Source organism: Stegodyphus dumicola, chromosome 8 (genome assembly GCF_044657685.1).
Source record: "Stegodyphus dumicola isolate Sdum_Otavi_A_Nest chromosome 8, ASM4465768v1".
Taxonomy (NCBI): Eukaryota; Metazoa; Arthropoda; class Arachnida; order Araneae; family Eresidae; genus Stegodyphus; species Stegodyphus dumicola.
This window is the reverse complement of record NC_140775.1, coordinates 176,978,228-176,993,990: the sequence shown is the minus strand read 5'-3', so window position 1 is coordinate 176,993,990 and position 15,763 is coordinate 176,978,228. Positions and strand designations below refer to the sequence as shown.

At 33.8% G+C, this 15,763-nt stretch overlaps 1 pseudogene; it reads left to right on the top strand.

The window, feature by feature from the left end:
• The first annotated feature begins 15,359 nt into the window (after positions 1–15,359).
• Positions 15,360–15,460, top strand: LOC118186458 (U6 spliceosomal RNA; annotated as a pseudogene).
• Positions 15,461–15,763: the final 303 nt, after the last annotated feature.

Here is a 15,763-nt window from a genome sequence, read left to right as displayed (position 1 = left end):
AATTGACTGAAAAGGAATTTATTGGGTACTATAGGTTACTCTGAATCTTCTTTATTTACAGTAGATGGCAGCTGAACACAAACCCGTCCATATATTTTAGCCATGTTTAGTTTTTTAAGACCTTAATTTTTTAAAGAAATCTTCCAGGTTTTCGCAGGGTATAAAAGGAATTGTTTCAAAAGAAATTTCTATGTTATTTTTTGGCTGTATGCTAATCTCCTTATTCTATATTAGTTTTAAATTTTTACCTTGAAATCTCTCCTAAAATCGAACGGCGAACCTCAGGTGTTCCCAGACCGGGCTCACCGAGACGCTAGGACAACTGAGAGACTGTATTCTTTTTCTCCGCAGTCCACATCTGTGTTTCATTTCCTGTTTTTCTCTTTCTTCTTTTCTCTCTCTCTCTCTCTCACACACTCTTTTTTTTTTTTTTTTTTTTTTTTTTTTTTGGGAGGGGGAAGGAACGTTTGCTTTTCAACTAACAAATTGTTGGGGTGATTTTCTGAAGGTCAGGGGTAATTTTATCAGTTAGCTGTTTGATTTTTCACTAGAGCAGTTCTCTTTTTCTCTTTTGCTTTTATTCAAAGTTTCGCTAGCGCTACGTTTAATAGTTTTGAGTTGTAGACGTTTATTTAATTTTATTTTATAGTTTATAACTTCAAATTATAGATATAATATTAGTTTATTTGTCGGGTTTTTAATTATTTTCCAAACGGATCTTAGAGGGCTGATCCTCTAGATTGCTTTCAAATAGTGAATCTGATACGGATCCCGGTACATGTGCAAAAAATGCAATATTAGTTGTGCTTTTTCAGAGGTACTGTCTCTTTCTTCGAAAAGTAACACCATGAAAAATATAGACTAAAGTGTAAATATGAAATGCAAATGATATAAATATCATATCCCCAAGTTCCATTTTTTCAATTCACACGCGTGTAATCATCATATAACTAAAAATGAGCTTTTTTGGGGGTTGTAGAGTAGCTGGTCTCCGTGTGACACACCCAGGCTAATGCTAAATCTGCTACGGTATTCAAAATCTACTATTTTTTAATCGCAGGCAAACTCTATTCAATCAGTGTGCCCACAGAAAAACCAATCTTCACAAAATTTTATTTGTGTTCTCCTCTAGACATAATTAAACTGCCTACCGTTTTGTTTAATTTAAATTCCAACTTTAAAAGTTAGAGTGCCGTAAAGGGTTAACGTATGGCTGCAAACACAAAGTGTAACAAGAAACAATTTCTATTTTCCTTTTGCTAATAAGAGCTATAGGCATGCATTATACATATAAATTCTAAACGAAGAGTTACAAGAAATAAACTTCAGAGACTGACGAAAGTACGTCTGTTCCGGTAATGCACTTAATTTAATTTTCCTTCATAAAATTCGAACTCTTAGAACCCTTTGCTAGTATGTAATCACATGCGATTGTAGCATACTGATCATTTGCCCTTTTCTTTGTATTATCCGTTTAATACAATTTCTGCATTTCCTATCTGACGAAAGCGGTTCTGACGAACAAAGGAGGTAAATTAGTTCTGTCCTTTTCATTGAACATGTAAGCAAGGCAAAACTATGATACAAAATTCTCTCTCCTTAAGCAAAGATTTTCTCCCTTTGTTTTGGAAAGGAAACTGAATATAGTAGGGATTTGATTTCACGCTTCGTTATTAACTTGCAATGTCATTGATAGTTAATCGTATTATTCTTTTCAAAATATTATACAACACTACCTATTTATTTGAAAGAACTGATTTCAAAGCTTATCGTCTATTCTGTGATGTAAATAATTATTAAATTTGTGATTCTATCGGAAACGAGTTCAGATTATTTTTTGATGTACAACGTGTACAAAAAAAAAAAATGGAGCAGTTCTATATCTCCCGCTCTACTTGGCTGATTGTTGAAGTTTAAAGAATTCTGGTTATCTTTTAATGTTATCTCCCGTTCGACTGGACCGACTGACAAAATTTAGCTTTTTATGTCTCTCGAAAGCGCGACTTAGGATGTATATTAGACTTAGATATACTATTGTTCTAACATATACATTTTGACAGAAACTCGGATTTTCTCTGAAATAACATACATTGTTTTTTCACACACCGATTTTGCTCATCAGATTACGTCTAAATGTTTACTTTTGTAAAATTTCATCAGAAACTTACCAAGAAAATTAAAAATTTCGCTTGGGCAAGTTCATATTTGCGCCAAGAATAGAATTTCACTTAATGAAATTTTTAATTTATAGCAATCTATTTTTCTTTCTCTTTTTAGCCCAAATGGCCGTTAGCCAGATGAGCTATTAGCCTAAAAATGTTATCTTGCGTCGAATTATTTTAAATGTCTGAATCACTTTTCAGATTGTTGCCACCAAATATTATCGCCTTGTATTATACTCGTATTTAAGGAAATTAAATAATGAAGAATCTGCATAAATGTATGTATATTTCTCGCATTGTGATAAAACAACGGTCTCTAGAGTCATTCAATTTTGAATGACGTAATCCTACTGCGAATATGGGTATCTGAAATCCCAAATTTTAAATTTGGAGTTTGTTTTATTATCGATTTCATATTTTGTAAAACTTTAACGAATTTTTGAGTAACAAACTGAACGATTTAAAAGCGACCAATGGCAACACTCTACGGGGAAAAAAACCTTTTTTTTTCTCCACGTGTAGAGCTGTGTATCTTAAATTCTAAACATTGCTATTGAACTAAATTTTATGGCTTAAGTGCAAAGAACATGAAATTTAATAAATAAAGGTAACACACAAAACGTTAAAAAAACGCCCCTTTGCACGTAATTTAAAATCTGAAACATTTCAGATTTTTTTACATTTATTGATTTATTGATTGATTGATGGATTGATTATTTATTTATTTACTTAATTTTGTGCAAGCTATACCTATATTTGCAGACAGCTTCGTCTTTATTCCTTACATTCAACTTGAAAAATCTAAGAAGTGCCTGTATAATATGTTTCTCTGCGAAGATATGTAATGTACAGGGAAACCACATTTACACGTCGCTCTACTTCGCCAAGGATAACTCCGCTCTAGTAAACCGTTTTGTTTTAGTGATTCTCCACATTCTCAGATATAAATAAATAAAACGGAAAGCTTTCATATTTAACCAACCTTTCATACCTTTAGTGGTATTAACCTTTCATACCACTAAAGGGACGTTTTTGAACATTTTGTGTGTTACCTTTATTTTTTAAGAATCATGTTCTTCCACTTGAAACACATAAAATTCAATTCTGCAGCAATATCACAAAATACTATTTAATAACGGCATAACTTTAGAGTTTCCAATAGACAGTCTCACGCGCTGGAAATGGAAATATTTTATTCCCTATAGGGTTGTCAGTGCTCACTTTCAAACTGTTGAGTTTTTAATTAAATATTCATTAAAGTTTTGCAAAATATGAAACTGACAATAAAGTAAATTCCAAAGTCTAAATTCGGGATTCCAGGTGTCCGTGTTCCGGTGGAGGAATACGTAATACAAAATTTACCGACTCTAGGTACTGTTCGGTACCGGTACGGTACCGAAGTAAAGTACCTCCACGGTATTGACTTATTAAACAAACTAAAGCTTTTGAAATTTATCTTAACATAAAGAAACACATTTTCTTATTTCTAATTTAAACTTATACTCCATATTAAGATGCATTTCACAAAAAATACAATTTTAAGACCGTAGGAACGGATACTATACGTTGTGCTTATTATTACCGGTACCGTGAATGGTAAGTGATCATGTCAGGAAATACAAATACTAAGTCGAGCATTTTTACCACTTTCTTTTATTCAGTTTAGAGCCTTACATTATTGGTTAATTGGTAAATAACAAATATTGAAAAGAAGTATATCGTTAAGATACAATAACACGCCAAACAAATATTAATTTAGAAGCCAAACAAAAAAATGCATTGAAATTGATGAGCTAATTTCTCTCACTCAACTCTGCTTGAAACAAACATATTTTGTTTTCCAAAATAAATATTACAAGCAAACTGAGGGATTAGCCATGAGAAGCATTCTCAGTTCCATCCTGGCTGATATCTACATGTATTTTTATGAATCAAAATTGTTTGATATTTTAAACATTTCCAGGTATGGTTCCGCTACGTAGACGATACTTTTACCCTGTTTGAAGGTAATAAGGATGATTTAAATAAAGTTCTTTAAACAATGAATTCCATTGATACTGCTATTCAGTTCACTTTTGAACTTGAGACTTGCAATTCTCTTCCGTTTCTCGAGATTCTGGTCACACGTAACACATTCAACTTCAGTACTACGGTTTGCCCGAAACCTTCATCGGTTTGACTTCAACCACACTTTAAGTCATGCCATCCGACTAAAGAAAAGATAGCTTCATTTTATTCCTATGTTTTCCGTGCTCTTCAAGTTTACTCCTCCAAACTATGCATTGATGAAGAACTAAATTATTTAAAAGCAATAGCTACTGACAGGGCTTTTCACCCAACATTATTAATCAAGCAGTTAAAAAATTCTCATCTCAACACAAAAAAGGCACACTCTTGTTTTAGGAGAGTATAAAAATTCTGTTGTCATTCATCTTCTTTCCATCAATTGCACGTATTTTATAAAGTTCCACGTATTTTATAAAGTTGCACGTATTTTGCAGAAATTTGACTTTCGGGTCGTTTATTCTCCCATCAATAAAATTCCGAGTTCCATATTCAAGGACCCCATTCCGGATATGAATTCCTGGGATATTTACAGGATTCCTTGGCAGTATGGTTTAATTTACATTGGCCAAAGTAAGAGAGCCTTAAAATTTCGCGTTAAGGAACATGAGGCATATGTTAGAAGAAAGAAAACACAGAAGAGTTCTGTTGCCCAAAATTTTTGGTCCGAAAATCACACTTTAAATTTTTCTGCTGCCAAAATTATTCAGAAAACATCTTCCATTGATGAACTGGATTTTCTAGAGACATTTCACATTCAAAAATATCTTTCTGTTCTAGTTAACGACCCTAATTCCAATCCATCTTTGCCTTCGGCCTTTAAAAAAATTATGTTTTAGTTCTGGTTTCATCAACAGATGGCGCCAGTGGCATATCTTCTGTCCAAGCTTTCTTATCTGATCTAATCACTATATCTTAGCTCGTTCATTTGCGCTTTTGCAGCTCAGGATGATCGTTCGGTAAAACCATCGAAACTAAACTGTAAAAATTTGAAAATATAACGCTGAAGTACATGGTGTTGAGAAAAATCGTACATCATTGAGAAAATCGTGTTTTAATATAAGTAGGGGTATTTGATTACTTTCCTAGCATAGCAAAGTCCGCTACAATATCTAATATTATCACTTCATTCCCATAAATAACAAACCTAAATGCCCTACAGGAGCCCTACAGTCTTAAATATCTACTTATGCATTAATGATATTTTCAATAACAGGCCATCAATTAATTAAATTTCATTAATACCGTTAAAACAGTGTTGTCCTTTTTTTTAATGCGGAAAATTATATACATTTATGTAAATTCTTCATTAATCAATTTCTTTAAATATGGCGATAAATTTTGGTGGAAACATTTTGAAAAGTGATTCAGACTTTTAAAGTGATGCAACGCTAAATGCCACTTCGAGACTAAAAGCCCTTTTGGTCTAATGCTCCTTTAAATTAAAAACTGCCTTGATGACATGGTTCTTCTATTGTATTTAAATTATAAATTTTAAATTTTTATAGTAATATAATTTTGTTTATTTACTATCCGAAATGAAATTTTGTTTGAAATATGCAATTTACAAATTTATTTCAAGATTAAAATTAATGGCTTTTAACATATGGTATATTTATCAGAAAAACGGTTTTAAGATATATTGTATAAACTGACTTAATAACCTTCCCGACAGCAGCGTGAAAAGAAAATATATTTTGCTCCTGAAAAAGCGGGGTATATGTTTGATCGCCCACGAAATTAATATACGAAAAACTGACCTTGCTTTTTGGCCCAGCCTAAACTGAGATCTTAATTTAGTTCTTCAATAAATAAACATAATTATAGTTCCTTTTCCATTGTTAATGAAAATAAATACATTTGTGCATGACTTCTGTAGATTATAGAAGATGTTTTATTACTTTTCAGCTAGAAATTGCATTGGACAAAACAGAGGTATTGGGAAAGTGAATGAAAATATTAATTAAATTAAGAAAATATGCATTGTCGATATTATTATTATTTGCTTCTAGTTTTCAGCAAAGATAATGTTTGTCCTAGATCTATGATTAAAGCTTAAAAATTATAATATCTCCATTCATTTAATATTGTGGTACTTTAAGTTTTACTAACAATCAACCTTAACCTAAACAGTCTTCTAAATTCCCTTTGATTCACATTACATACATTGGCTCAGATAAGATGTTTATCCAAATCAAAGCCAAACTAAAGAAATGTCGAATGGGTAGCTTCAATTCATGTTTTGTATCTATAATTTCCGCACTGTTGTTAACAAAAGCTTGCACCGATTTGCTTGGAAAGATCTCGTCTCGATATCAGAGGCGCTTCAATTTCTGTTCCTTCTTGAAATTGATACCAGCCTCTTTTATTGTGATGAAATGAGAGTGAAGCTATGTTCCTTGTTTTAGAGGATTTGGTTCTGATAATGCAAATTCAAGATAGGTTGGCTAGTTACACCTTACAGAAATAAGAGATTGACCTTTCAGTTTGTAAATCCTAGCTTTAGTTATAACCCACCAGGAATGATGAAATAAAACTTCTGCATTTTAATCTGTGTTTGTGCAAGTTTATTGCAAAAATCAAGAAAATTTGCTAATGGCTAGTAACTAAACTGTATTAAAATAATGTTAAATAAATGTACTTAAAAGTTTTGTTTAAAGAGTAGATTTAAGGGATTTTCTACTTCCTTTCAATGCGCCTTCGTGGTATAATAATTGGAAGCACGTCCGAGTGCAGTCGGGAGATCCAGAGTTCAAATCCCAGACATGATATTGCCCATTTTCCCTTTTCCTCCTTCCAGCATGCCTTCGTGGTGTAACAATAGCACGCTAGGCGCGTATGCGTATTCGAAAGGTCCATATTCCAGTCCCGGGGAGGACATTGCACATTTTTTACTTCTCTTGCTTCAAAAAAAAAGCCCCTAAATGCCCTACAGGAGCCCCCGAAATAAAAGGTGGTGGACGATAATTCGTCAACACTAGGATTTGGCGATTGCCTAATCACCAGTCGGCCCTTAAAAGGAGGAATATTTTTTCCTGCCTCTTTAGAGCATGCCTTCCTGTTGTAACGGTAGCACACTCGGCGCGTATTTGAAAGGTCCAGGTTAGAGTGCCGACCAGGGCACTGCACATTTTTTACATTTCCTGCTTCCAAATACCCTAATGACTCTACATCCTGTTTCCCGTTACGAAAACTATTTGAATATACACTAGGGTTAAAATACACTAGGGTTATATGCCTAAGGACAGCAATGCTTCATGAAGAATATCCTAAAGGAAACTGGCTCTTATTTGTGATTAAAATACTGTAATAAAAATAATTAAAAACTATTTTTTATATACTATATTTCTTATATGTACATCTAAGCTAGAAGAAGGACTTAAATCTACAGAATTCCTTTCTTAATAAGATTTAAATCTACAATATTCCTTTTTAGCCATTTTCATTATTCAATTATATTGCTTTTGAAAAGTTAATACACCCCGCACCTCCGTCGTCGTATTCCATGACAATACTTTTTCATATTCTTTATTCAAGTACGCCGTATTACAAAATATTTACTCATAGGCAACGAATGAATAAAATACAAAAGCAAAACTCCTTGTTATGCCTTTCTTTAAAATCCTTTAAAAAGCTCTGAATGTTTATTAAGTACTTGAACATGCTTACGCAATACCAATTTCTTTTCAAAGAGTTTAAAACAGTAAGAACCATTTCTCAAGGTGAATGATTTCCAAATCGCATACTACAGTTGAAACTCCGACTTTTAGAAAAGTATTTGGCGTATAAAATGAATCAGAGAAGCACTCAAGTGGGGGAAAATAATGGGATCCATTTCGACTTAATACGCTTCTATTGTAAATAACTTTTCAAAGATTCTATTGATAAACGTCAGCGTACTCTGTTACTGCTTTAAAATGCTTTGACTTGCATTATCAGGAATCCTTTTGATGTAAATGCATCAGTAAAAGTCACAGTCTACTTACATTGGACTCATGGGATAGGAGAACTTTCTTATATCTGCTTTTCCATGTTCCAGTTTGAGAAATGATAAAAGGTTTCGAAGACAAATACTAATATAATTTTTCATTCAGTACCATTTGTATTGCATTCATGCGATATTATTTTATTCCAGGCAGTTAAATATATCTAGGACACACAAAGCACTACATTTTTATTTCCTACTTACATTTAAATGTCAAATATTCGTTTACGCTTGTTATTCCAACGTTTGCTTATAAACGGTATAATGTATATTTTAATTCTATAACATTTATTTGTAACTTTGGGGAACCCTTTTCTAACAATTCTTGTTGCTATGATTTTCTATATGGTTTCCAAACTAGCATTAAACATAACATAATATATGTTGTAACCTAATGTGTGAAAACATAAAGCATGTAGAATATAATAATATAACGATGCAATTTAGCAAAACAATCCTTTTTATTCTGTCAATTTTTTAAACAAATTTATGTTTTATTTTTAGTTGTTACCGTGAAAGACCGAAATTGGAGAATGTTGACTTTCACCGGAGAATGTCAACATTCACCAAATACGTCGGTGAAAGATCGAATATTTCTTTACATTCTTGTACATTCGGACCCTCGCCGGTGTATGTCGACAATCACAGATATGCTCTGGTGTAGGTCGAAAAGAGAAAAGTATATGTACACGCTGCCATTCCAAAAAAAAAAGTGTTGCACAAATAAATGCAGTTGTAAAAGCAAGGGCCTCTTGTGCAATTCAAAGTGTCATAATAGTTTAAGTCGTTGCAATAAAAAAGATTTTAATCACATAATTTAGTAAGTTTTAAATTTCTATTATTTTCCTTTCTCATTTTGAATGTACTATGTGTTTTAAGTTCTTATATTATTAAGTTCTTATTTTAAGTCTCAAGTGCGTTTTTTCGTGACTGAATATAATATTCTTATATGTTCAACATTCATCATTAGTACATGGTAAATGTCGACATTCACCGGTGTAAGTCAGAAATAAGCGTATTTGGAAAATATTTCGGACACACACCAAGCGACTATGTGAATGTTGACATTCATCGGTGAAAGTCGACATTCTCCAGATTTCGGTGTTTCACCGTAATATAGTAGTCTTATTGAATCTCCTACACAAACATTAACCTACTAAATGCTTATCATTATCTATTTTTAATGATACTTAAAATGCAAAAAACGTCTTATTCCCTTTTACACAATTTTTTCGTTTAAAAGCATGTCCTATTGATTATTTCTAAAAATACGGGAGTTAAGAAGATTTTAATGGGTCCTTCTATAAGCGAGAGAAGAAATTTTACGCTTCCTTTTCTTTGTATATTTTTCTTGTTCTTTTTTGGTCGCATTAAGCTGTTTATGAAACTTTTACCTCAGGCGCATTAAGCTGAAAAGTTTTAATAGTTTTAAAAGAAATGTTTTTCAGAATCTTGGTATAAAAAGGATAAAAATCAAATTTCAAGATGTAAATAACTCTGGTTTTTCTTGCTACAAGGTAATAAAAAATACATTTTATTTCAAATCACTGCGGCAGCAGTACTAACATGAAAATGAATGTGAAGAAAGTAAAATCCTTTTTATCTATACTCATAAACATATAAGTAAATAAGTGTGTAGACCAATTAAAATATATATATTGAGGCGTTTGACTTGCGGTAAAGAAATTACAAACATAACAACTATGTTCACCACTATTAACAATATTCTATATATTTTGATAACCGGATATTACTTTTTATTTTTAGATCAAATATCTAGTCAACGCAAATTATTGCAAAGAAAATTTTAATATCCATCTGTCATTTGTCATATGGACACAACAACATTCTCCCTTGCCAATTATATTTTTGCTATTTTACACCATTAGATTTGTTTAGAATTTTTCAAAGACAACATTTATGTACCAGGTTTCAAGAACTTCGTGACTAAATAATGCATGTCTGCAAGACACAGCTGACACGATGTACAGAGTTTGGGACCAGGTTTATCACGATGTTGTGTGATTCAGGATGAGCATACTGAAAGGCGTGTAATCACAGTGTGCGAAATTTGATAGCTGCCGTTGCTGTTGGTGTGTTCTGCTCCTGTAAGGTGAGAAATAATTCTTCAACTTTTGAAATACGTTATTTTTCTATTGTAATTTTTAAATTATTTATTTTTCTGTTATATAAATATATATTGTAAGAACTACAGTATTTTAATTAAAAAGTAACACAAAATTTTCTTCCAAAATTTATTTTTCCTTTGTAGCATTATTTTTTGTATTACATTCGTTTAAAGCTGCAGTAAAAAACTCATTTTCTTTACTTTAATTGTAAAAAATCATTCATGATATTGTACTTATACGTCATGGTAAAAAGTCTTACTCAGCCTATTCGAATGAAAAACTCAGTCTATTCAAATGACTATCCAAATAAATTTAACGAGTAGATATATCAATTATATGTTGCTGTTGTTGTCTTGTCCATGAATTTCATGGAAGAATGGTTGCCAAAGTCTAAAGGAGATTGGACTTCCACTTCAACTCCAGTTTTGAGGGATAACAGCCCCGAGGTGGGGGGGTTCGAGGGTCTCCCATCCCTCTCCCCTACCACCAGTCCACACGAGAGGACTTTTTCCTCGTCATAGAGTGACTCCATGCCGCAAAAACATTATACATTTACAAACAGCTATGCCTTTTTTGGGAATCGAACCCGGGTTCTTCAGTACCGTAATAGGTTTCCCTAACAGCTATACCATCTGGGCGACATATCTATGATATATCCAATTAAACTTTAACTACCAAAGTGGTTTCTCACATATCATGGATGTTCTATGTTAGATGCTTTTGCCCCAGACGCAATAGTAGTTAGTGAAGTTAACTACCGTACCCGGACTACCCGACCCAGGTTGACTACCAGAAACGGGTTCGAATCTCAGAGAAGGCATGGATGTTTGTAAGCGTAGAGTATCTGTGGGGCAAAAGGGTACTCAAAATACGCAGCGAGCCAAAATTTCCTTGAGAGACTGATGATAGGGGAGAGGAAAGGGACACTTTCGAACAGCCCTTCCCCAAGACTTTTCCTTCCATATTCGGGGTCTATGCTTAACAGTTAGCAAAGTCCGGTGACACATACTATGCCTACATGGATGCATAAATGCTGGCACTGCATCAACTAGTAGCTGTCACGTAGCACATACGAAGTCCAAAGGAGGAATGATAGTTTATTCATCTGGCCTACAAATTCATTGGAACCCTTCCTTTCAATTTGCTTTTCTTTTCTTTTGCAGGGGATGTTAAGTGAATCGCGTTTATGCCAGCATTACTATTCGATACTTACAAATTCAAAATCCGTAATATTCATGCCATCGTTCTAGTTCCATTACTTATGCTTCAGATTATAGAATAGATGTCTGTCCTGTGACAAAGAAACTTCATAGAAAGCACCTGTTTTAAAATATACAGATAAGCACGGGCCATTAATGGTTTGTTATTATCATTTATAACAGGAACATTCTTTTTTGACGAACTGTTTAGTGTAACTGCAAAGTACGTAAAATTTTTCTCCCATCACGCTCAGATTTCATCTAAACCTTCCTTGCCATTTATTCTTGTTTCAATTCAATTCAGTGCAAAGTTTTGCTAATTTAGAAAGAACAGCAGTCTTTAAAGCAGAACATTTGGAGCAAGAAACTGGCAAATTCGCGATGTTTTTGTAATTTCTGGAGATAAATTTCTTCCCTACTGGCCGTTAAGAAAAACGAAATAATACACTAATATTACTGTAATTTGACCTTTGGCATTGTCGATGAGTAAGACTCGTCCGAAAAGCATCCCAAGCATTTTCAATGGGATTCAGATCTCGAAAACTTGCTGGCCATATGAGGCGTTGAATATCCTCGCTGTTTAGACACTCCTGAGCAGCGACCGTTTGATGACATGTTGCGTTATCGTCCATGAAAACAAATTTATCACCGACAGCAACATACAACACGCGAACATGAGGCAGCAGAACATCATTCATGTATCGTTGGTTAGATACAGTCCCAGCTGTAAGCGCACTGAGCGATGTACGTCCTTCCGCTGTTCAGGATCCCAGCCCATACCACGATACTACATGTAAAATATGTATATCTGCCAGACTAGTACCAGTCTCCCGTTGCATCAGTTGTCGCCCACAATCAGATAAGAGACTGTAAACCTACTTACTACTACTACCTATTCATGTATCGTTGGTTAGATACAGTCCCAGCTGTAAGCGCACTGAGCGATGTACGTCCTTCCGCTGTTCAGGATCCCAGCCCATACCATGATACTACATGTAAAATATGTATATCTGCCAGAATAGTACCAGTCTCCCGTTGCATCAGTTGTCGCCCACAATCAGATAAGAGACTGTAAACCTACTTTCATCTGAGAGCAGTTCACGAACCCAGTCATCTTCCCTTTGACTGCGATGCTGACGACATCATTGCAAACGTCTGGAACGGTGATGTCCAGACAATGGAGGGCCGACAACAGGAAGGCGTACATATAACGCAAACGTCTGGCCACAGTTGGGAGGACGGTTTCGCTTGTCAATATCAGCAAGATTTGATGCATCAGTAGCTGTGCTGCGCCAGCTCTTTTTTGTGGATAGCACTATGTATAAGTATGTATCTACTTCGGACTGCGAACTGGCTTCGGACTGCGAACACTATAAAGTATTTCTCCCAGCTTCTTGGCATGCCTTCGTAGTGTGTTGGTCCGCACGCTGGGCGCGTATTCCAGAGATCCGTGTTTCGATTTCCGGCGAAGGCGTTTGCTCATTTTTCATCTTTCATGCTTCCAAAAAAAATACCTAATGTCTCTACAACACGACCTTCCTCGTGACGTTTGTCTGAAAGATTTCCAAAGCCTTAAAACAATACTCTGTCTGACGTCGAAGTCCTTAGTAACATCTGTTATTTTTTGCTCTTCTCCAATAATGAAATAATATGGCCTCGGGTAAAATCATCTAAATGTTGTCCGAAAGACATACTAAAAATTGCAAGTTTGTAAATTAATTCTTTCTCGTTAAATTTTGCTTTTAAGAAGAAATGGTCAATACGCTTCAAATCATTTATATGTTTTTCCAGCGCCACAAAGTGACGAACAATTTTGGCAATCCAAAATTTAACATACGGGCAACACGTCTCATCGTATTCCTCACTGATGCTGAATTCTTCATTTTCCTGCCTTCCATTTTGTCGTTGCTGTCACTGCTACTGCTATCTGTTCTTAGCAATTATCCACCAGTGTATTATTAAGTTTTTGAGATCAGAAGACTTGATATGTCGATTGTGCCTACACCTAGATTCAAATAACGCATTTTCCGATTGACAGCTTGGGCTTGCTAACTAACATACCGTGCGAAATGCGATAATTCTGAACAACGATATTTGATCATTTGAACACAATAACAATAACGATTGAAACGTTGAAAACAATAACGATTGAAACGTTGAAAACAATAACGATTGAAACGTTGAAAACAATAACGATTCTTCGACGATTTTAATATTTGCTTTGCATAGTATTATTGTTATTTAAACTTTTAGAAATGCCCTGAAACATTTTGCCCACTTCCGTAGATGAAGGTGCAAGAAATGATATATCAATGTGCAATGAGCATCACTCAGCGCAGGAGTTTACTATATCAGGAAGGAGGCCAATGCATTTTAGGACACATAAAATAAAACTCGAGCATGTGCGGTTTAGAATTAAGTCACTGATACAAAGCATAAGCGATTCGGCGTCAAATATCATCACCATTTTTATGCTATTTTGTGTTTTTCTATAGATGAGAAGTTATATTATTCTGATAACTCTTTGTTAAATTTGATTTTAGATTTTGTAGAACACTTTATGCAGTAATAAGTGATTTGTATGTAAATGATTCAGTTTTTCTTAAGAAACTAAGAAATACATTGAAAAGAAATATATAGATAATGTACCTCTACTAAAAATCATTTAGGAGCTGAAAATTTAGTTTTATAATTAAAAACAAAGATAGCCACACATCAAATAATTACATAAGTAACGACAAATAGTACATAAAAAGGATGCTGATGCGAAGTAATGCTGCTCTCTTCTTTTTTATTTAAATGCAAAGATAAATAATTTAAGTTACTAATAAATGTCGTACTTAATGATGAACATGTGTACAGCAAACAATAATAAATAAAGGGAATTATATTTATGACGCACAGTGTTAAAATATTTCCGACTTATTCTTAGCAGTTTTTAAGCTTACTTTTAAAATAGTTCTTCTAAACTGAACCTTAGAAATAATATTTTTGTTAAAATGTTTTATAATTCAATTTTATATTAGGAAGGGAAGGAACTCATCAATTTTCTGAAAAATAGAAATTTCCCCACTTTGCAGCATCTATTTTTTGTTTGTTTTGAAGCCTTTTATTTCTCCCAGATATTTTAGCTAGTAATATATATATATGTAATAGATTCTGTAGTAGAACGCAGGTGATTGTATGAATCAACAGCTAGAATTTTGAGGCCGTAGAATGTTAAAACGCCGATCCACAAGGAGTAAGAAATTTGGCAGTCAAGTTATATTTAATTTAACTTTTGTTTCAGTAAACATGTTGTGGCGGTAATCCAGTTGGCATATTAACTGTTCCTATTCCAAAACGCTTACATTTTTGATAACTTTGTAGCAAGAAAGTAGTAGCAGTCCAGCTAGGCCAAAGCGTTGAAAGCAAGTATGCTGTGTTCAGAGTTATATCTTAATTCAGAGAGTTAGTTTTGGTTTTGTTATTGCATTTTGATTGGATGGTTAATACTGCTGTAAAATTACTATTGGCTGTTTACATTTTAGCTTGATATACATCATCAGAATTATGTAGAGTCATATGACATAGATTTTTCTCGAAATGACGCAGTGCAAATAGATGTTACTATTTTTAGAATACAGAAGGGAATTAATTTTCGCTGCTAATTTAATCTTTTTACATATTCTTACCTATATAAAACATAGATATTAAGATATAATAAAATACGATAGCTGCTTTAAAAAATAACTGGCGACCCCAAAACTAACATTATAAATTTGGTGCTCTTCCAGTTCATTCGTTCTTCCAAATTCGAGGTCTTTCGACGTTATCTAATGCTGCTTAAAAGGGCAACTAAAACTAAAACTAACCAATTATAGATTAGCATGGCCCCTGCGCAAGGATGGCATGCAAAACAGTGGAGCTTTACACATTTATATGTAATAAAACTGCTCCATTATTGTGATAAAACTGTGTTATTATTGAAATAAGATGACTTGGTTAGAGTTGAACCAAGATTAGCGTGGGAGAGCATTACTTAGTTAGAGGCGAGTAGTTAGCAAGATGACACTTAACGGTAAATTCCACACATAATTTTATTTCTTGAATAATGCACATTATCACTGTGGGTGCGCTATGCACCCCCCAATTTTGTTCAACTTACATCTTAAACAATGGACAAATTTAGAAACGTAAACTCTACGAGGCTAGCAGCAATACAAAGCAGAGACACGAAGCAAG